The sequence below is a fragment of the Protomyctophum bolini genome, assembly GCF_963924005.1.
Source record: "Protomyctophum bolini genome assembly, chromosome: 18".
In the NCBI taxonomy this organism is placed as follows: Eukaryota; Metazoa; Chordata; class Actinopteri; order Myctophiformes; family Myctophidae; genus Protomyctophum; species Protomyctophum bolini.
Window position 1 is genome coordinate 27,759,561 of NC_137879.1, and position 22,645 is coordinate 27,782,205.

The window sequence follows — 22,645 nt, forward strand, 5'->3', positions numbered from 1 at the left end:
TTGCACACGCACACAATTTGTCATCTCCATCCTAACTGTCAGCATGGGGAAGCTAGCCAGGAACAATGTCCTCTGAACAGTTATTGGTTCAGTGTTTTTTAAGGACAGCATTCAGGGGTCGTACCAGAGTTACTGAAGCACACTGACTGACGAGCTAGACTTCGTGTGTGTGTGTGTGTGTGTGTGTGTGTGTGTGCGCACACACACACACACACACACACACACACACACACACACACACACACACGCCAAACAGTATTAGGCCTACCTGTTCACATGACTGATGGACAGCTGTCTGGTCATGACCAAGATGAGACAAAGGGTTCAGTGTTCCTACAAGTAAGAAAAAAGCAGAAACCTTTATAATTCAGTGTTTCTGAAGTTGGGACCCAAAAGTCTGTTGCGACTTACTTTTGGTTAATATCATGAAATGTACTTTAGGAATAATGTGTTGGAGATTACCCATTGTGACTTAAAAAAATAAGCAATATATATACACGTAGATACATAATGGATTATAATGAATAATAGGAATGAAAGGAATCTATTTTACCGTGGCAATGTTCACAAACATTTTTTTGAGTTCTGGTGTAAATAAGAACAACAATAAGAACAACAATCGCGATCACAGAGCATGCCAGTAGTAACACCAGGACAATGACATGAGGATCCAACTTCGGACCTGGAATCAGAGAGAAAACAATCTATCAAAACTGTTAACGGTTAAATATATATCTTTACACAACAACTACATAACATGAATATGTATAATACCATATCATAATAGATTCTCTTATGAAACAAATTAACAATAGAATATTAATTCAATTACTGTCTTTTAAAATTGTGTTTAACTTTCAAGCCTGGAACTACAAATTTAAATCTCTTCATATGGTGAATTATTTAAATGCAGAACCTATACCGTAATGTCAGTGTTTGTATCATGTTTTTTAATTCCCTTCAGCTGAATACATGTTTCTCCTTTTGTTGCACTTTGATATTGTTTATTTATAGATGTGCCTTTTGCTTTTATATAAAAAAGATCAGGTAGAGACATAAAATTTGAATATTAGAATTTGTATTTTTTTTTCTTCATTTTAGTTATAGTTTAGTTTAATAGCCTTTAGCCTGAAAACAAATGCATATCCTACTTATTTCCAGCTTAACTCCTTTGCCAAAGAGTATCTCTCCACATGCAGCCACAGCACAGTAGTACATCCCAGCATCAGAGGACAGGACACTGTCTGTGGAGAGGCTGTAGACACATCTCTGTGGAACTGAACCAGCCTTGGGTTCACATCCTCTACTCCTGTCCCAGTGAGATGAAACCGTGCCAGCATGGGACTCATTTCGGAACCAGAACACATTGTGTCCTCCAGTACACTGGGCATCATCTCCTCTACTCCCAGAGACAACCCAGCACTGGAGGGTCACCCTGTCTCCGAGTGGGACCAAGGTCTGGTGGATCGACCTCTCGTGGTGAGACTCTGTGAATGCAATAGAATAACTTACAATAACTTTGACTGACAAGACACAATAGGCCTATGTATGTAATCATTGTTCATTATGTCAACAGTACATTTTAAGTCGGATAAGTGGTAGAAGAAGAAGAAGACCGATAGGCCCATAGAGAATGAAGGTGAGATACTGTACCATTTACAACCAAATATGTGCCGTTGTCAAATTCCATAGAAACACATGATCCGATTCCTTTTCCACAGAAGTATGTTGCTTCATCATCTTTATTGACATTTCTGATTGTTAGAGTGTATTGAGCATTGATGTCGTTCACAATGAAGCGTGCGTTGTCAAACTGTCCATGAAAGACTGTTTTGGCATATATTGAAACAGACATTTCTTGGGGCATTTGTCCCAGACATTGCTTATACCAGTAAATATAATTAGTTTCTCCATTAATTCCCGGGCATTGTAAGGTGATGGTTTCATTGATTTTGACAATTCTCAAAGAGATCTGCTGGGGAATCTGTGTCGTGACTGAAGATCAGGTAACAGAACAATGGTTGTCCCGAGACACAGCAAATACAAAATAGAGGGAAAAAAGAGAATTATCGGTTTAAAAATAAATGCAAAAGATAAAGTTGAAAAATAAATCAATGAAATTAAAATATAAAAACATAATGAGCCTTTGAATAATACATAAAATGCAGTTCAGTTAAGTTTAATATTTTGATCTAAAAATGGGTCTTACAGTATCGAGCAAAATAGAAGATATACTTACACACTGTTCTAAGAAGAAGCAGAACAAACAATTTGTCAGTCATTGTGTTTTGACGGAAAGCTGCCTAAAATTAAAGGTTTAGTCTGATGATCAAGGTTTACTAAGTGGAAAATGTACGCCCGCATATATACGCGATGGGCGTGGTTTCCTACGTCACCCCTAGAGCCTAGAACAGCAAAATTCTAGAATTTTCTGTCCTTCATGGGAGCACATCAAATAATGTTCTGCAGCTAGGTTTTGAAGGAAACCTACCCATAAACGAAAGGTATTTTGTGAAATTTCTATTTAATACAACAACTTCTACAGAGATTTACATGGAAACCACCCAATGCAGAACAGTTGTCTCATCTGTGTTTTGTATGTGAGGATCAGGGCCGAATTAACCCCTATAGTGGTGCCCCGGGTTATGACCCGGTTCGGTGTCACCGGGACCGTTTTGTCAGTGGAGGGTTGTGAGTTGTAGTCTACTTGCCAGCCCATAGAGCCCAATGTGAACACGGGCATTTTGAGTACCCTAACGTTTTATGCTAGAAACGTTGAGTAAGGGTCCCCAGTATTTAGAAACTGCCGGAATGTTACAGTAGAACAGTGCCTGTTGGGCACCGGCCTACTCGTTAATGATGCAAATTGGAAATGCATGGCCCACCCAGTTATGCAATTTGTATATCTCAGCTGCTCCTGCACGCTGTTGTGTGCCACGCATTGGTTTGCGGTAGGCTCGGGAACCTTTCGGCATGTTGCAATGAACAAAGGTTGTCTGTAACTGAGTTAGTACAAAGTGACTGTGGAAGCTAGGTGGAGCGTGTAAGTAATCAACTGGCAGGTGTGGGCAATTCCACAGGGGTGGGGAATTAGCCAAATGAAGGTTTTCGGGTTGGCATTTCTCTGTGTGACCTTCTTAAGAGCGAGGTCGCGCTGAAACAACAGGGCTTCTTCATACGGCACAGTTAAGAAGCAGGAGCTAAACTATTTATCTGGTGTCCGTGAGGTCAGATGTAGAGTTTGATGAGGTCAGGGTGGTGATCTTCATATATGGAGATCCAGTTGATGATAGTCAGCTCCACATATGGAGTTCCATGTGTTGTACCAACTTGGTTCATTTGAGGGTTTGATGAGGTCAGATCAACATTTGGAATGTCAGCACAGGTCAGCTCCAGGAAACCATTTTGGTGCTGTTACTGTAATTGTTTGGCACACAATGGTGGAGGTACCAACACATTCTTTGAGACTCTTTTTTTTCTTTCCTTTTTCGGCTTTTTATTTTATATTTGTATGGAGGGATAGACAGTAGGCTGACAGGAAATGGGGAGAGAGATGTGGAGGTGACATGCAGCAAAGGCCACCGGGAATGGGAGTCGAACCCACGGCACACTGCCAGACTGGATCATTATCTTATCATTATACATCATCATACATAATCTCATGAACAACTGAATTTATGTGATTGGTTAGGCGATTTGCTCGTCTACATATGACGTACATTATCCCTTCATTGTCAATGGCATTTAATGTTCGTGTTGCCACAAATTTACGTCATATTTGGCAGACGTTTGACCTAATTTCTCCTTCCATTGCCAATGGCAAATATTGAGACGTGTGAGGACAAAAGCTGTACATAGGAGGGGCTAAAAATTATATTTGATGTCTATGGGTATTTGGAGGCGTGGCCATATATGGAGTTATTTGTCAGGCATGACAACTATGGAGTATATGCAGATGTCATAACATAATTATGATGTCAGAACAGGCCAGCTCCATAAATGGAGATGTCCAGAGCCCATGGGCAGGGGTCCTGCCCAGAGCCCGGGCAGAGGCTTTTATGCTGGTTCTGGACAACCAGCGATCCGACAGACTCGACACCGGGCACTGCACTCCCTGTGGTGGTGTGGAACGCGTGTGTCAAATTTGAAGTCGGTTCAAATTCGAACTTGAACGGTTCTTTAGTTATGTGGATTATAGACGTACGTATACATGTACACACAGAGACGTTAACGGTTCTTTAGTTACTTATACAGACGTACGTAGATGTACACACAGAGACTTGCTGCTTTTATATTAGGATATTGTGCAGTCCTACTGTACATACTGTATACTGTCACACACCCACACCATGCACGCACGCACACACATGCACGCACGCACACCACACGCACACCACACGCACGCACGCACACTATCATGGTGAACGTGCATAGTCATGTGACATGTGAGATTGGTCCAGTGAATAAAAACATTAACAAAATTAAAGAAGTACATTATCAAGTACAAGTACACTATCACTAAACACGGGTGAAATGTGATAGTGTGGGCAGGGAAACAAACCTACCTCTAAGATGTCACTGAGAATCATGAAGGTACTGAAAGACCCACCCACCTCAGACATCAGAAAAATTCAAAAATATAATCGCCCGGGTTAAAATCACCTGTGTTTAGTGTTCTAGGGTTAAAATGTTTTTTTTGTGAAACAAATAATATTTATAATAATTCATTGGATTTCAATAGTGCTTCACACTAGTCCAAAGCTCGGGCCCTTATCATTTATTTATTTTTATTTATTTATTTTTTCTTCAGGAAAGGCATATACATTTTAGTTGACCCTACTCCTGTATGTAATACTGTGTGTTCTTTCGTCTTCTTGCAGTACAATATGTGGTATTGTTTCCATATCAATGTCTTGACAAGGAAGAAAAGCCACATAGCAGCTCACAGATGTATAGGTGGCTTTGACAGACCACCAAGGTTGTTTACGCTGAATGTTGGTATCAACAGGATGTGAAAGGACAGCTCGCATGCATTTTGAGAGGCCTAAAATGGACTAATTTTAGTCAGTGTAGCTGACATCTTTCATTTTGGTTTCCAGGGCAGGACAGGAAAATACCCCATCTTAAGTTTTGAACAGTTTCAACTTAACAGTTAGCGCCTTACTTGAAGTGAGCTGTGGGAATTTGCTAATAATGTACAGTTTCATAAAAGTATTGTGTAATGATGAATAATTTAGTCCCTTGTTTGTGCCGAATCTGGGGTTCACTGTAATTATTATTGTTTCCACCAGGCCGAAGGCATGGGGAGAGAGTATGTTTTGCACTCCGTCCGTCTGTCCGTGTGTCCGTGTGTGTGTCCGCGTGTGTGTACGTCTGTCCATTACCAGTTAATCGTTGGCCCGATCCATGCAAAACTGTGCACACACACTTCCTGGATGCCAACAACGAACCTCTGCTCCAAATATTCCACAACGGCCTGTTATAGCGCCACCATGAGGCCGGTTTTGGAAAAATACATTTCTGTAGATTACTCATACACATTTTATCCATACATCACGCAATTCGTTCTGTCGGGGGCACTCGCTGACCAGTCTGTGTCGGGGCCTTCTGATGTCTAGTTACGCCCCTGGCCATGTCAACCACACAGAAATGAGCAGGTTCGGGCTGACCTAGGGCTTGGGTAGAATTGATTTAGGGTGATTTAAAATGTATTATAAATATCAGTCATCAATGTTTATATAGCTCAATGTATATTCACCCCGTCTTATAGCTGCTTGTAGCTATATTTATTTTCATTATTACATTTTGAATTCTAGGCGGACATAATCATCTGGGACTTCACAAAGCGAGCACTTCATGCCCGGATGCAGCTCCATAAAGCCAAGGTGGAGTCTCTGGCCTTCTCTCCCAGCGATAAGTACCTGGTGTCGCTTGGAGGTCAGGACGATGGCAGGTAAACATGACTGATCATTATACTTTCCTTAATTCCTTCACTAAATATCAACATAGGAATTTGCAATGGTTCTCAAAGTGGGATCCAGACAACCAGGGACCTTCAGGGTATCTTGAGGGGGTTCCAATTGTACCCTTTACCGGTCTGTAACCCAGAGAGTGTACAAATGGAACCATACGGATCCGTACTACACTCTCAGAGTTATAGGGGTTCCTTGAAATTCCTGGACAGTAGGACTTGCTGGGGTGCCTGAAAATACATGGAATGCTGCTCTAGTGGAAATGCATTTCAGTAAATGTAACAAAATGCTAAAGTCACTGGCACTGTCTTCTGGTTGTTTTAATACTGTGGAAGTAATAGTAGTAATGATAATACAACTATTAGGAATAGGAGTAGTTTTGCTGTTTTCCATAATGCATGCTGATCATTGCTGAATATGTTTTCAGCATCGCGGTGTGGAACGTGGAGACCAAGGAGGCCATCTGTGGGAGCCCCGCTTCGCCTCGTGTCGCCGGTCACTGCCTCACCACAAAGTACTCCAACACTAACGACAGCGTCTTTGTCACTGCTGGAGAGTGAGTCAGAATGTACCTAAAAATAAATAAAATGTACAAGCTCAGCTTGTAGACCTGCTATTTTAGCTATTGTATTTTGCACATTGGAAATTGCTTAAGGTTATTCTGTTATTCTGTTTCTTTGTGTTGCAGTGGCACAGTGTGAGTGTGGGAGCTGGATGTGAACAACAGAAAGGTCAGACCCACAGACTGCCAGTTGGGCCTGCTGAAAAGGATCGTCAAATGTATAGAGGTGAGAGATTGGTGTTCAATCCACGGCATTTTGTTCCCCATCTTATTCACTGCATGGCTACTCTGAAGGGCTCCTGCAACTTTGGCTGTAGATAGTTAGCTAAAGTTACCATATATATTAAGAAACAATACAGCAAATTGGAGATATGCAGTGCCCCTGCATAGTGCATACATACAAAGCATGTCATGGTTATTACAGTAATGCTGCATTGGTGGGTTATCCTCTTCCCACTGAATTTGACACTGCAACGTGCACGTTTTATGTTGAATTTTCTCATAATGACCTACACAGTATAGTACTGCAACTGCACCCTCAATGATGTGACAGAATACGTTTATTGCTTGAGCTTCTGTCAATCAGTCAATCTGTCTTTGTCGCCTGTCTTTGTCCAGATCTCTGAGGACAATCAGTTCTTCTACTGTGGTACGACCAGCGGAGATATCATGAAATTCAACCTGGAGACCAGCCGTCTGAACGGCTGCTGGCCCGTTAAACACAAGTACAGCCAGGTAGGACACAGACCACAACCACATGTGACTGCTGTTAACAGTGGTTGTTCTTTTTTGATTGAAGTCAATGTGCACTGGACCACCTGCAGCCTTTCTGGATTCTGTCTTTAAAACCGTATGCTTGTGTTTCTCATTGTGTAGGGTGTGAATGTCCTCACATTACTGCGGTCTGGGAACATTCTAGTGGGCTCTGGAGCCGGTCTCCTTTCTCTGTGCTCTGGAGCTAACTTCAAAACACTCAAGTGAGTCCTGCAACCTTTCCCCTCATATAATACTATGTACAGTACTGTATATTATATAACCACCTGCCAACTGCTGCTAGAGTTTGACTTTGACTTGTAAGCTAGATATTAATGCATTTAGAGTATGATTACGTTTTTCATGTTGCTATATATATAGCAACAGCTAATGTTACAAAAAGTGGTTCTCAGATTGAAAGGTATAACAATTAAACACACAAAGGGGTTCCCATTTTCCGGTCTAAGTGCGTTAAGGCAGGTGGAATCAAAATAGTTCCCTTCCCTGTTTGCAATACATTACTAATCCACCTTTCCTTTTCTCATCACCCTGTGGCAGACAAGTCCAGCTGGAGGGAGCAGTGACCTCCATCGCTGTGAGAGGAGAGGGGCAGCAGTTGTTTATTGGGACAGAGTCTGCTCAGGTCTACCGTGTCACATACGATGACTTCAAGGCTGAACTCATCTTGTCCAGCCACAGAAGTGCTGTCAGGGACGTGGACATACTTTTGTAAGTGGCAGACTGAACCGTAGAGCAGTGTTTCTCAACCATTTCAGGACCCCCCCCCCCCCCCCCCCCCAACAAACACACACATACACACGCACACAAATAATCAAATTAGAACTGGGACCACCATGTGGGAGGTTGCGGGGACATGACCTGACAGTTGAGAACAACTGTCCGAGAACTACATTAGTCCAGTATTCAACTTTCTTCACTAGGGGGCAGTGTACTCATGTTCTTGTCAATCCAGGTTTCAAATTGAGCTTGTCTTCCAGTGGAACCTCAGAGATGTTTGCCACTTGTTCCCACGAAGACATCCGGGTGTGGCACACAAGCAGTTACAAGGAGCTGCTACGCATCACTGTGCCCAACATGACATGTAATGCCCTGCACATCATGAGGGACGGAACCAGCATAGTCAGTGGTGAGACAGTCCCCTTCCAAATTCTCTGTCACTCATCTCCTCTGTCCATTTTTCTGTCACTTTGTTTGTATGTTGGTCCGTCTATCTGTGTGTTTGTAGAATTGAGCAATTATGAACGGGTTTGCACACAACGTGATAGAAAGTTTGGTTGTTCTGGCCCACAGAAGAACGTATTAACCTTTCATGCCAATTGGCCAAAATTGGACAGACTGTCACCTGTCACAAAAATGCATATCACTTCAGAACAGATTATTATAACACCACAATACTTTTTTAAAGTATTGGTCACACTGTTTTGATGTCGACCTCCACTGCCAGTGTTGGTACCTCATTTGCAGAATAATGTGTTCAGATGTTCTATTGTCCCCAGAAGCACCAGAACATCCTATAGCCAGATAAATCTATTCTCTTCTTTAGTTTATCTATTCATATAGTTTAGATCATGTATTTTTGTATTTGTCAATAACCATTGACCGAGATACAAAACCCTATAATGCCAATATACCTTTTCATAAATCGTAATGGTGCTGAGTGCTTGAGGAACAAAAGCATAGTTGACAAAGCAACACAAAATCTCCAATCCATAACGAGGGACCTGACTGTCTCTGTGTACGCCCCTAGCGTGGAACGATGGCAACATCAGGGTGTTTGCTCCGGAGAGTGGCCGGGTCATGCTAGTCATCCACAACGCACACAGCATGGGTGTGACTTCCATCGCAGCCACCAGGGACTGCACGAGGATCATCAGCGGTGGGGGAGAGGGACAGGTCAGTAGCAGGTGTCATGGCTTCATAATGTTCACCACCTCGAGATCCCTCGTTTTTATTCGCCATGATATGGGACTAGACTCAGTGTTCCAGTGACAACGTCTTCATGTCTTCAAGTTACTGCACTTCCTCCATTGTCCCCATTTGGGTTTTTACCCGTGTTATTGCGCATCTGAAATAGGCACAAAGTCTATGAAGTCAGGCATCTCCATATTTGGTTGTTTCAGCCCAAGCTGCCTGTCCATTGACATCCAGTGTTGCCCATCAGAATCTTAGAGTATTCAACAAAACGGTGTAATAAACTGTTCTAATTATTCCTGACCACTTGTGCGGTTGAGGGACTAAATGTGAATAAGACCTGTTTGAACTGAATCACTACTAAGTTTTCATCTAGATTTTACTGCTATGATGGACTGTGATAACGATAAAGTCATATCATTAACCACTTAACTACTGAGCCACTTAACCACAACAAAAATACATATTTCAAAAAAGCTTCCTCTTATGAGTAGCAATTCTCCACATAAAGCAATATATTACAAAATATAATCAAGGGAAAATAAAACATATTCTAAATTAATATGACTATTTAATGCACACATATGCTATGCTTTGAGTAGAATAAAAAGTAGAATAAACATTTATTCCATGTTGGAATTTGATCAGTGCAGAAATTGCGGAATATAGGCATACATTTATTATCATGCAAATGAAAAAGTTCCTTCATGCTGCAGGTGCGCGTGTGGGAGCTCCTGCAGGGCCGCCATCGGCTGCAGGAGACCATGAAGGAGCACAAGGCTGCCGTCAACTCCATCAAGATCAAGAGCGACGACACAGAGTGCGTCACGGCCAGCTCTGACGGCGCCTGCATCATTTGGGACTTAGTGTGAGTATCCAAATGCACACACGGCACGTATGCACTTGGAAGTGTACGCACCATTTTCTGAATGCAAATGCAACCATAAATATAATAACATGGACTTCCAATAATATGTATTTTTTGTAGCCCGAATGTCCAAAAGCAGTGCATTTTATTTTTATTTTTTAAGCAGTGCACATTTATGTGTCAATGTCTTATGTGATTTTCTATGATTTATACTGTCTTTTGGCTTGCATTTTGCCCACATGCACAACTTCTTCCTACTATAATAATAACTCTTGTTGTCTACTCTGCTTCTCTGTTCCCTGTGTCTCTTACTACCACAGGCGGTTTGTGAGGAATCAGATGGTGCTGGCCAACACGCTGTTCAGATGTGTGTGCTACCACCCAGAAGAATTCCAGATCGTCACCAGCGGCACAGACAGGAAGGTACGATTCAGAACCAGATATAACCTATTCTAGAGAGATGTCAGGGCTTTTGAAACTGCTTGATCACACTGAGCCCTGGCGAGAAGCTGTGACGGTGAGAGGTCTCCACATTAACCCTATATTGGGCATGTCACTAAGTGACATTTTTCCTAAAATGTTCCATAAATGTTTACTCCCCCAAAAATAGCAATGATCCTTATTGTCCACTCTTTTCAGGGTTGTAGCTGTAATTAGTTTAGTCTTTTACATAACAAGAAAATGAACTTACCGCAGTAGAAGAACTGATTGTCCTCAGAGATCTGGACAAAGACAGGTGAAAATGAACCTGCGCAATAATTAACTTCAACCAATAATTTCATTTTGAGAGGCTCCGTTGCATCGTCAACTGCAAAACCTCCAGGGACAATAACTGTCATTCAGAGCAGAAAACTGTGTACATGACAAGATGACAGAGTCTCTGAACATAGACCTGCTCATTTGCATATAGAGGCATAATAAGCATACTAAATGCAATAATGTTTTAGTTTAGGGATACAGATGAATGACAGAAACTCACCTGAATAGAAACCAATTAGGAAAAAATAGAACAACAGCATAATAATACGGAGGCATCATTGCTTAAAGCTTTGGTAAGTATTGGTGATTATTGTGCTCTTAATTCTGAGAGAGGGTAACTCTTAATTATATACGTCTTTGATCAATTACTCATTCGCTGTTGGTTAAGATTGTGTGCCAATGGCCTTGTGGTTAAGACACATAACATATAGCAGTGGTTACAAAACACTAGTCATTGAATTTAATTTACTGACAGGATTTGTGGTTTTAATGTACTATGTTTGTCATTTGTCTCTGCTCAGATTGGTTACTGGGAGGTGTATGATGGCTCGGCCATCAGAGAGCTCGAGGGCTCCCAGTCTGGAGCCATCAATGGAATGCACATCTCACAAGATGGGCAGCATTTTGTCACAGGTATGGCAAATAATAACATCGTCAATTGTTCTTGTTGATGTTACACAATACTAATAATTAACATTCTCACTCACCCCCCCCCCAAACGTGATTGCATTAAAAACATATGAATCTACAAAAGTATGCTCCTTGGAGCACAGATCTACACCACTGTTGGCCGTGGCTACCCAGGGCCAAAAATTGTCTAAGTCAATCATAGCCAATTAATTACTATCAACCAATAGTAAGGAGCATGATCCTAGATCAGAGACAACTAAAAATAAGCAGCACACGGTTCAGATTCTAGATCAGTGATGTTTGAGTAACTGCTGCACCCTTTGTAATGGTTCTTGTCTCCTCTACGTCCGTCACGTCCAGGTGGAGACGACCAGCTGGTGAAGGTGTGGAACTACATGGATGGCGAGGTGACCCATGTGGGCGTCGGCCACAGCGGCAGCATCACCAGTGTCAAGATCTGCACCAACAACCGCACGCTGGTCACCACCAGTGCTGACGGGGCCATTCTCAGGTGGAGGTTCCCCCGCCCAGTCTCTCCCTAGAAACACCGTCCAAGCTCAGGAGGACCTACACTACAATCTTCATACGGTACTCAAACCCTCGGCCTAACCTCCCCAAAATAAATCTGTCCCATTCTGACCAGAGGTTGTTTTTTTTCTCCATTGTTTAACAACACCCACCGTTTGTAGAGTGAAAGAGTGAAACTACTTTCTAACGATAGAAAGGAAAAACTGTGCCAGAGACAGCACTCCACCTGCATACATGTCCTTTTATTAAAAATGTTCTTGTTTTGGCTTTTTCTGCCTTTATTGATAGGATGAAAGTAGTCTGACAGGAAATGGGGAGAGAGATCGGGGGAAGACACGGCAAAGGCCTACATGTCTTATTTTGATGATGTAATGCCCTATTCTGTCCACATGGAGGCAGTATGATACACCAAAAATACTGTGACTTGATGATTCTGTCAGGACTGTTAAGTAGCAGTCAACAATACAACATTAGCCAAAGTCGGCCTAATAAGAGATTTGGAGGTTAGACCATTTTATAAGCAAGGTGCAACTTTGGACTTTCGAATGTATTAAAACATTTATATACTGTATTAAATTCCGTACACACAACTGTCAAAACAGCAGCTCAAATTGACACCATCACAGAGAACGGTTGTTCATGCGCACAAAACTGAAATGTTAACAATTGCAGTAATGCTATACAAATATCGTTTGATATTGACAATGAAAGAAAGGCTAACATTTTGAAATGTACCGCCTTGAGCTGTTATAACAGTTGAATAGAATGTGACCTACTGTATGAACAATGCTGGCTATGTGTGACTTGTACTGTAAAACATTATATAGCGTTGCACATATTTTATACTTTGGCTATGAACTCATTTTAATAAATCGTGAACATTATCTTCTAGAGGTCCCCGCAACACAATATTTTTGAGATGGGGGTCTGCAACCAAATACATATAATTGTGGGGGTCCTTGACATGAAAATGTTTGAGAATCACTGGCTGTAGAAGGCTAATTCCTGGACGGTGTTTAAGCTCACACATGCTGTCTGCATGACCCTCTGCTTTGTTTTGCGGTTGAGGGCAGTACAGTTATGGGGCCTCTGTAGAAGACCTGTATAGGACCTTGGGGCCTCATATCAAACTTCTTACCTAAGGTGAAAGGAGGAGACAGTTATGCACACAACCATGCACATGTAAGAAAGGATAGGTTCTCACACACACACACACACACACACACACACACACACACACACACACACACACACACACAGGGCCATTTATCTCTGCCTCTTCCTCAAACTCTGTCAGTTTGAATTAATTCATTTCATCATGCATAGTCCATGAAAAAACTATACTAAATATAAATATCCATAAAATACTTTAAACAGTGTAACAATGTACTCTCAAAAAATATTCTGTATTGTACATAACTCACAAGATGGTAGCAATACTTATTGTTACCATCTTGTGAGAGATCTACAATCCTTTTATGAATATTGTATTGTAGGCTACTTGCAAAATCTCACAGCCAGCTTCAAGTAAGGCACTAACCACACTTGACTAAAATTATCCGAGCTACATACAGTATCCTGTTCACACCAGCATTAGTAGTCTTGGTGGTCTGTCAAACAGTCAAAGGCAGTGGTATGGCCAACCACAAACTACGTAATTCTGAGAGCTTCTGCTATGTGGCTTTCTTGTTTCCTGCAAAGCATTGACATGGAAACTATACCACATATTGTAGCTCTCACACAAGAAGACACAATAACACGCAGGCCAACTAACATAGGGAAGTAACATGTTTAGCAAATTATATCCTGTAGTGCAATGTCTTGTTTTGCATTTGTTTTTCGATGCACACCTCAAAAGGTTGGTGACAGGTGCGTAGGACAAAAGTGTATAATAAATGTGTATCTTTGAAAAACAAAGAAAAGGACCCATGCACACACTGTCGGAAACTTTTGTTTTGAAAAATGTGGCTCTTTTTTAGGCAATTGTTGTTTGTACAGCACATTTCAACAAGGCAATTCAAAGTGCTTTACATAAAGTGTAAGACAAAGTGCAAAAGGAACAATTAAATGCAATTAAAACAGTTTTTAAGATAGATATAATAGTTCTTGCTATTTAATTCCCTGTAATATCTATTTGGCATATTATTTATTATACATATTTTCATGCATACAGGCAATGAATGAATTGAGACAGCACCTTGATGCCAAAATATACATTATATAAACAATATACATAGATATTTATACTCAATAAATATCTTTGTTTCAATCCAAGCGTTGCCTGGAGCTTGAATTTGGCTATTTAATAATGACATTATTATTATTAAATTGTTTTTATTGGTTTTTCTACACACAACAAGACATACCAACATATATACACCACTAGACTACACATAAGCATACAATACATTAAGAACGCCTTGAGAAAAATAAGTAAATAAAAAAAGACTGAAATACAGGACCAAAACAGACACAATAAAATAAAGTAAAATAAAAGTATTAAGGTAATAATAATCATATTGCATCACATTACAATGTTCTCAAACAGATCGTCACTTGCTATACAAGAATAAATAAACTATTAGACAGCTGTCCTACACCTGAACATCCTCAGCCGGGATTTTTTGTTTAAAATAGTCAAAAAATGGCTGCTAAACCTTATAGAATTTCTGGGCGGAGCCCCTGGTGGAATATTTGAGCTTCTCACGTTTTAGATGTGCCATCACAGCGTCGATGTGATGGGGGAATAGCTGATTTCCAATTGAACTGAATAAGGCGTCGGGCCAATAGGGAGGAGAAACCAGGACATGAGCATAAAAATACACACAGAGGTGTTGTTGTTGTAAAGTCATTAAATCTAATCTAGACTACTGGTAATGTTAGGTGTGATAGCTGACCATTTTGAAGTGCTTCACTGCCAGTCTAATCTCACACCAGAGTATATACACTCAGAGTTCAATTCTCGCTTCTTAATTTTTTTCTTTCCTTTAGCTTTCCTTGCAGGGAAGTCCAATGCTGCATAGTGCACTTCTTTAACAGCATCATCACCATCCTGGGGGAATAAGAAATGTATACCAGAGAACAAAATCACTTTAGTCGTGTCAGAGTCGTGATTAAATCATTCCATTTGAATTAATAAAGACAGATAACGGTATTGATTCTTGACTGACCATAACCCTGGCCTACACGATGCCTGAGTAGTTAGTACTAGCAGTCAGGGAGAAGAACATATAACCCCCAGCTGGGGTTACCGTGCCGAACGGCAAGAGACGAGACCGGGTGGGAAGACAGAATAGTCGTATTTTACCCCAGCCCCGATCACGCCTCATTCCATTTTGCACACAAATTATATATATATATATATATATATATATATATATATATATATATATATATATATATATATACACAGTATATATACAGTATATATATATATATATATATATATACACACACACACACACATACACATATGGGAAAGGGGAACGAGGTGGAGCTATTTTTTAATCTGGCGGCAATCTTGAAAATGTTGGAATTCTGCGTGGCCCCAGGTTGATTATCAATAACAGTAGGGTGTTATGAAGGTCATCTGTGCCAAATTTCATGCTTGGATCACCAACTGAACTATCATGTCAATTTCCTGCCTGACTATTGCCAAACAGTATTTACTCCTATACTGGATTTGGTTGCTTGAAAAATCATTAGGCCTACTGTACCTGTTCACTTGACTGATGGACAGCTGTCTGGTCATGACCAAGATGAGACAAAGGGTTCAGTGTTCCTACAAGTAAGAAAAAAGCAGAAACCTTTATAATTCAATGTCTCTGAAGTTGGGACCCAAAAGTCTGTTGCGACTTACTTTTGGTTAATATCTATATATATTTGGTGAAATATACTTTAGGAATAATGTGTTGGAGATTACCCATTGTGACTTTACAAATAATGGATTAAAAAGAAGAAGCTATATATATATATATATATATATATATATATATATACTGTACATAATGGATTATAATGAATAATAGGAATGAAAGGAATCTATTTTACCGTGGCAATGTTCACAAACATTTTTTTGAGTTCTGGTGTAAATAAGAACAACAATCGTGATCACAGAGCATGCCAGTAGTAACACCAGTACGACCAGGACAATGACATGAGGATCTAACTTCTGACCTGGAATCAGAGAGAAAACAATATATCAAAACTGTTAACGGTTAAATATATATCTTTACACAACAACTACATAACATTAATATGTATAATTCCTTATCATAATAGATTCTCTTATGAAACAAATTAACAATACTTTCAACTTTCAGTACGTTTAACTTTCAAGCCTGGAACTACAAATTTAAATCTCTTCATATGGTGAATTATTTAAATGCAGAACCTATACCGTAATGTCAGTGTTTGTATCATGTTTTTTAAGTCCCTTTAGCTGAATACATGTTTCTCCTTTTGTTGCACTTTGATATTGTTTATTTATAGATGTGCCTTTTGCTTTAATATAAAAAAAGATCAGGTAGAGACATAAAATTTGAATATTACAATTTGTATATATATATTTTTTCTTCATTTTAGTTATAGTTTAGTTTTTAGCCTTTAGCCTGAAGACAAATGCATATCCTACTTATTTCCAGCTTAACTCCTTTGCCAAAGAGTATCTCTCCACATGCAGCCACAGCACAGTAGTACATCCCAGCATCAGAGGAGAGGACACTGTCCTTGTAGAGACTGTAGACACATCTCTGTGGAACTGAACCAGCCTTGGGTTCACATCCTCTACTCCTGTCCCAGTGAGATGAAACCGTGCCAGCATGGGACTCATTTCGGGACCAGAACACATTGTGTCCTCCAGTACACTGGGCATCATCTCCTCTACTCCCAGAGACAACCCAGCACTGGAGGGTCACCCTGTCTCCGAGTGGGACCAAGGTCTGGTGGATCGACCTCTCGTGGTGAGACTCTGTGAATGCAATAGAATAACTTACAATAACTTTGACTGACAAGACACAATAGGCCTATGTATGTAATCATTGTTCATTATGTCAACAGTACATTTTAAGTCGGATAAGTGGTAGAAGAAGAAGAAGACCGATAGGCCCATAGAGAATGAAGGTGAGATACTGTACCATTTACAACCAAATATGTGCCGTTGTCAAATTCCATAGAAAATGATGATCCTTTTCCACAGAAGTATGTTGCTTCATCATCTTTATTGACATTTCTGATTGTTAGAGTGTTTTGAGCATTGCTTTCGTTCACAATGAAGCGTGCGTTGTCAAACTGTCCACGAAAGACTGTTTTGCCAAATGTTGATGTACCAGACATTTCTTGGGGCATTTGTCCCAGACATTGCTTATACCAGTAAATAAAATTAGTTTCTACATTCATTCCCGGGCATTGTAAGGTGATGGTTTCACTGATTTTGACAATTCTTAAAGAGATCTGCTGGGGAATCTGTGTCGTGACTGAAGATCAGGTAGCAGAACAATGGTTGTCCCGAGACACAGCAAATACAAAATAGAGGGAAAAAAGAGAATTATCGGTTTAAAAATAAATGAAAAAAATAAAGTAAAAAAATAAATCAATGAAATTAAAATATAAAAACATAATGAGCCTTTGAATAATACATAAAATGCAGTTCAGTTAAGTTTAATATTTTGATCTAAAAATGGGTCTTACAGTATCGAGCAAAATAGAAGATATACTTACACACTGTTCTAAGAAGAAGCAGAACAAACAATTTGTCAGTCATTGTGTTTTGACGGAAAGCTGCCTCAAATGAAAGGTTTAGTCTGATGATCAAGGTTTACTAAGTGAAAAATGTACGCCCGCATATATACGCGATGGGCGTGGTTTCCTACGTCACCCCTAGAGACTAGGACAGCAAAATTCTAGAATTTTCTGTCCTTCATGGGAGCACATCAAATAATGTTCTGCAGCTAGGTGTTGAAGGAAACCTACCCATAAACGAAAAGTATTTCGTGAAATTTCTATTTAATACAACAACTTCTACAGAGATTTACATGGAAACCACCCAATACAGAACAGTTGTCTCATCTGTGTTTTGTATGTGAGGATCAGGGCCGAATTAACCCCTATAGTGGTGCCCCGGGTTATGACCCGGTTCGGTGTCACCGGGACCGTTTTGTCAGTGGAGGGTTGTGAGTTGTAGTCTACTTGCCAGCCCATAGAGCCCAATGTGAACACGGGCATTTTGAGTACCCTAACGTTTTATGCTAGAAACGTTGAGTAAGGGTCCCCAGTATTTAGAAACTGCCGGAATGTTACAGTAGAACAGTGCCTGTTGGGCACCGGCCTACTCGTTAATGATGCAAATTGGAAATGCATGGCCCACCCAGTTATGCAATTTGTATAACTCAGCTGCTCCTGCACGCTGTTGTGTGCCACGCATTGGTTTGCGGTAGGCTCTGGAACCTTTCGGCATGTTGCAATGAACAAAGGTTGTCTGTAACTGAGTTGTCTGTAACTAGTACAAAGTGACTGTGGAAGCTAGGTGGAGCGTGTAAGTAATCAACTGGCAGGTGTGGGCAATTCCACAGGGGTGGGGAATTAGCCAAATGAAGGTTTTCGGGTTGGCATTTCTCTGTGTGACCTCCTCAAGAGCGAGGTCGCGCTGAAACAACAGGGCTTCTTCATACGGCACAGTTAAGAAGCAGGAGCTAAACTATTTATCTGGTGTCCGTGAGGTCAGATGTAGAGTTTGATGAGGTCAGGGTGGTGATCTTCATATATGGAGATCCAGGTGATGATAGTCAGCTCCACATATGGAGTTCCATGTGTTGTACCAACTTGGTTCATTTGAGGGTTTGATGAGGTCAGATCAACATTTGGAATGTCAGCACAGGTCAGCTCCAGGAAACCATTTTGGTGCTGTTACTGTAATTGTTTGGCACACAATGGTGGAGGTACCAACACATTCTTTGAGACTCTTTTTTTTCTTTCCTTTTTCGGCTTTTTATTTTATATTTGTATGGAGGGATAGACAGTAGGCTGACAGGAAATGGGGAGAGAGATGGGGAGGTGACATGCAGCAAAGGCCACCGGGAACGGGAGTCGAACCCACGGCACACTGCCAGACTGGATCATTATCTTATCATTATACATCATCATACATAATCTCATGAACAACTGAATTTATGTGATTGGTTAGGCGATTTGCTCGTCTACATATGACGTACATTATCCCTTCATTGTCAATGGCATTTAATGTTCGTGTTGCCACAAATTTACGTCATATTTGGCAGACGTTTGACCTAATTTCTCCTTCCATTGCCAATGGCAAATATTGAGACGTGTGAGGACAAAAGCTGTACATAGGAGGGGCTAAAAATTATATTTGATGTCTATGGGTATTTGGAGGCGTGGCCATATATGGAGTTATTTGTCAGGCATGACAACTATGGAGTATATGCAGATGTCATAACATAATTATGATGTCAGAACAGGCCAGCTCCATAAATGGAGATGTCCAGAGCCCATGGGCAGGGGTCCTGCCCAGAGCCCGGGCAGAGGCTTTTATGCTGGTTCTGGACAACCAGCGATCCGACAGACTCGACACCGGGCACTGCACTCCCTGTGGTGGTGTGGAACGCGTGTGTCAAATTTGAAGTCGGTTCAAATTCGAACTTGAACGGTTCTTTAGTTATGTGGATTATAGACGTACGTATACATGTACACACAGAGATGTTAACGGTTCTTTAGTTACTTCTACAGACGTACGTATACATGTACACACAGAGACTTGCTGCTTTTATATTAGGATATTGTGCAGTCCTACTGTACATACTGTATACTGTCACACACCCACACCACGCACGCACGCACACACATGCACGCACGCACACCACACGCACGCACACCACACGCACGCACGCACACTATCATGGTGAACGTGCATAGTCATGTGACATGTGAGATTGGTCCAGTGAATAAAAACATTAACAAAATTAAAGAAGTACATTATCAAGTACAAGTACACTATCACTAAACACGGGTGAAATGTGATAGTGTGGGCAGGGAAACAAACCTACCTCTAAGATGTCACTGAGAATCATGAAGGTACTGAAAGACCCACCCACCTCAGACATCAGAAAAATTCAAAAATATAATCGCCCGGGTTAAAATCACCCGTGTTTAGTGTTCTAGGGTTAAAATGTTTTTTTTGTGAAACAAATAATATTTATAATAATTCATTGGATTTCAATAGTGCTTCCCACTAGTCCAAAGCTCGGGCCCTTATCATTTCTTTATTTTTCTTTATTTATTTTTTCTTCAGGAAAGGCATATACATTTTAGTTGACCCTACTCCTGTATGTAATACTGTGTGTTCTTTCGTCTTCTTGCAGTACAATATGTGGTATTGTTTCCATATCAATGTCTTGACAAGGAAGAAAAGCCACATAGCAGCTCACAGATGTATAGGTGGCTTTGACAGACCACCAAGGTTGTTTACGCTGAATGTTGGTATCAACAGGATGTGAAAGGACAGCTCGCATGCATTTTGAGAGGCCTAAAATGGACTAATTTTAGTCAGTGTAGCTGACATCTTTCATTTTGGTTTCCAGGGCAGGACAGGAAAATACCCCATATTACATTTTGAACAGTTTCAACTTAACAGTTGGCGCCTTACTTGAAGTGAGCTGTGGGAATTTGCTAATAATTTTATAAAAGTATTGTGTATACCTATCTACAGTAGACCTACATCACTAACAAGAGAATACAAATATATACAAAGTGTAACTACTATTTTTGCTTCACTCAGTTTAAAGTAGGCTATTTCATGGATATTTATAGTGCATTTTTCATTAGCTACTACTACTATGCACAATGAAATAAAATAAAATAAATGAAAACTACTTCTCTACTCTGCCTCTCACTGCTAACAAAGCCAGTGCTTGAGAAAGAATCTGAGAAAATCACCCCCGTAAATTCACACCTTTTATCTCAGCTTCCCCTGTATCGTGTGGTTTGCTGGTGTGTATGTGTGTGTGTGTGTGTGTGCTAAGGTGTGCCCCCGGCCTGTGTGTGTGTGCGTGCGTGTGTGCGCGTGCGTGCCAGGCCAACCAAACAAACTGTGATGAACTTCAGACAATAAACAGGTTGTCAGTTAAAACGGTTTATTGAATCAAACTATTTATAAAGTAAATGAAAAAGAAAATTTAACAAAAACAACATAAATCAGTGATAAGGGTATAGTAGCTTTGAGCCGAAACAAAAATAAAAGCCTGCAGGGTACCGAGGTCACCAATGTAGCTACAACATCTGAACGGAAGGAAAATATATCTCTTACGTAGGCTTCCTGCCTGTACAAAATACCTGCCTTTGTAGCCTGGCTAATAAGCCAGACCGAATCAGCCATTGGCAACAAAAATGATAGTATAGGCCTACTCTAAGCAAATACCACACGACAGTGTGATTTGAGTCTGGCTTATTAGCCAGGCTACTGCCTTTGTACCTGCCTGTACAATAAAGACTACCCTGAAACCTAGTATCCAGGGAGTGCATGTGAATGGAAAATAAAGACCAGTTATTTTTTCACCTAAACATCATTGATGTTCATTGTTTAGTCTTACAATGCCATTGGTCATGATATTTGCATATAAATAGACCCCCACAGAGGCAGAAATTCACACATCTTCAAAATCTCTGGACAATTTTTAACCTTTAAGGTTTAACCCTGACAAAAGCCTGTAATATATATTTTTTGTGATCATTAGAATGTCTAGAACATGTACATTATTATTGTGAAAGATATCCCCCAAATGTGCAAAATGTTTAAACATATTTTCCTCTGCAAAGTACTAGGAGTACAAAGTAGTAGTAAGGTTGAAATCTCTTTTTTGCAACTAGAAATATATCCGGGTCTTGCAGGGTTAAGGGTAAATCAAACAAAGCCAGGAGAACACCTGGGGGCAGAGACAGAAACAGACTAATTAGTCTCTCCAGAGTAGCCAACCAGGTGAAGCTCCTCCCACTAATGGCCTCCACGCTGCTGTCTCTTCCTGAAAGGAGACGAGAGCATGTAGTGAGTAACAGTAGGAGCCAAATAGAACCAATCAATGAAGAGGTAATTATGAGTTCATACGTATGAGGTTGTACTGCAGATTGTGCCAGGACATCATATGTATCCTGACCCATAGTGGCTATTTGTAGACTCTGATAGGTGGAGTCTGGACCTGTGGTGTGTGCACCTCCAAGCTGCCATCTCTTCCTAGAAGGAGATGAGAGCACAAGCAGTAGGACAGTAGGTGCAGAAAGAGAGGCATAATTTAACCAACACAACAATCAATACAATGGTGATCATGAGGTCATACTTATGAGGCTGTACTCTAGATGTTTGGGTCATGACGTCATCCATAGTGGCTGGTTGGAGATTCTGATAGGTGGAGTCTGGATCTGTGGTCTGACAAATGTAGAGGAGGAAATACATTTGCACACGCACACAATTTGTCATCTCCATCCTAACTGTCAGCATGGGGAAGCTAGCCAGGAACAATGTCCTCTGAACAGTTATTGGTTCAGTGTTTTTTAAGGACAGCATTCAGGGGTCGTACCAGAGTTACTGAAGCACACTGACTGACGAGCTAGACTTCGTGTGTGTGTGTGTGTGTG

General features: G+C 40.7%; 1 pseudogene across 1 annotated transcript; it reads left to right on the forward strand.

Annotated features, from left to right (window-relative positions):
• The first annotated feature begins 4,587 nt into the window (after nucleotides 1–4,587).
• LOC308333616 (cilia- and flagella-associated protein 52-like) lies at nucleotides 4,588–12,018 on the forward strand (annotated as a pseudogene). The gene is made up of 13 exons: nucleotides 4,588–4,593; nucleotides 5,817–5,953; nucleotides 6,400–6,528; nucleotides 6,661–6,760; nucleotides 7,153–7,269; nucleotides 7,411–7,511; nucleotides 7,846–8,016; nucleotides 8,286–8,434; nucleotides 9,056–9,201; nucleotides 9,936–10,087; nucleotides 10,408–10,510; nucleotides 11,368–11,479; nucleotides 11,837–12,018. The product of its transcript is annotated as a cilia- and flagella-associated protein 52-like (transcript).
• Nucleotides 12,019–22,645: the final 10,627 nt, after the last annotated feature.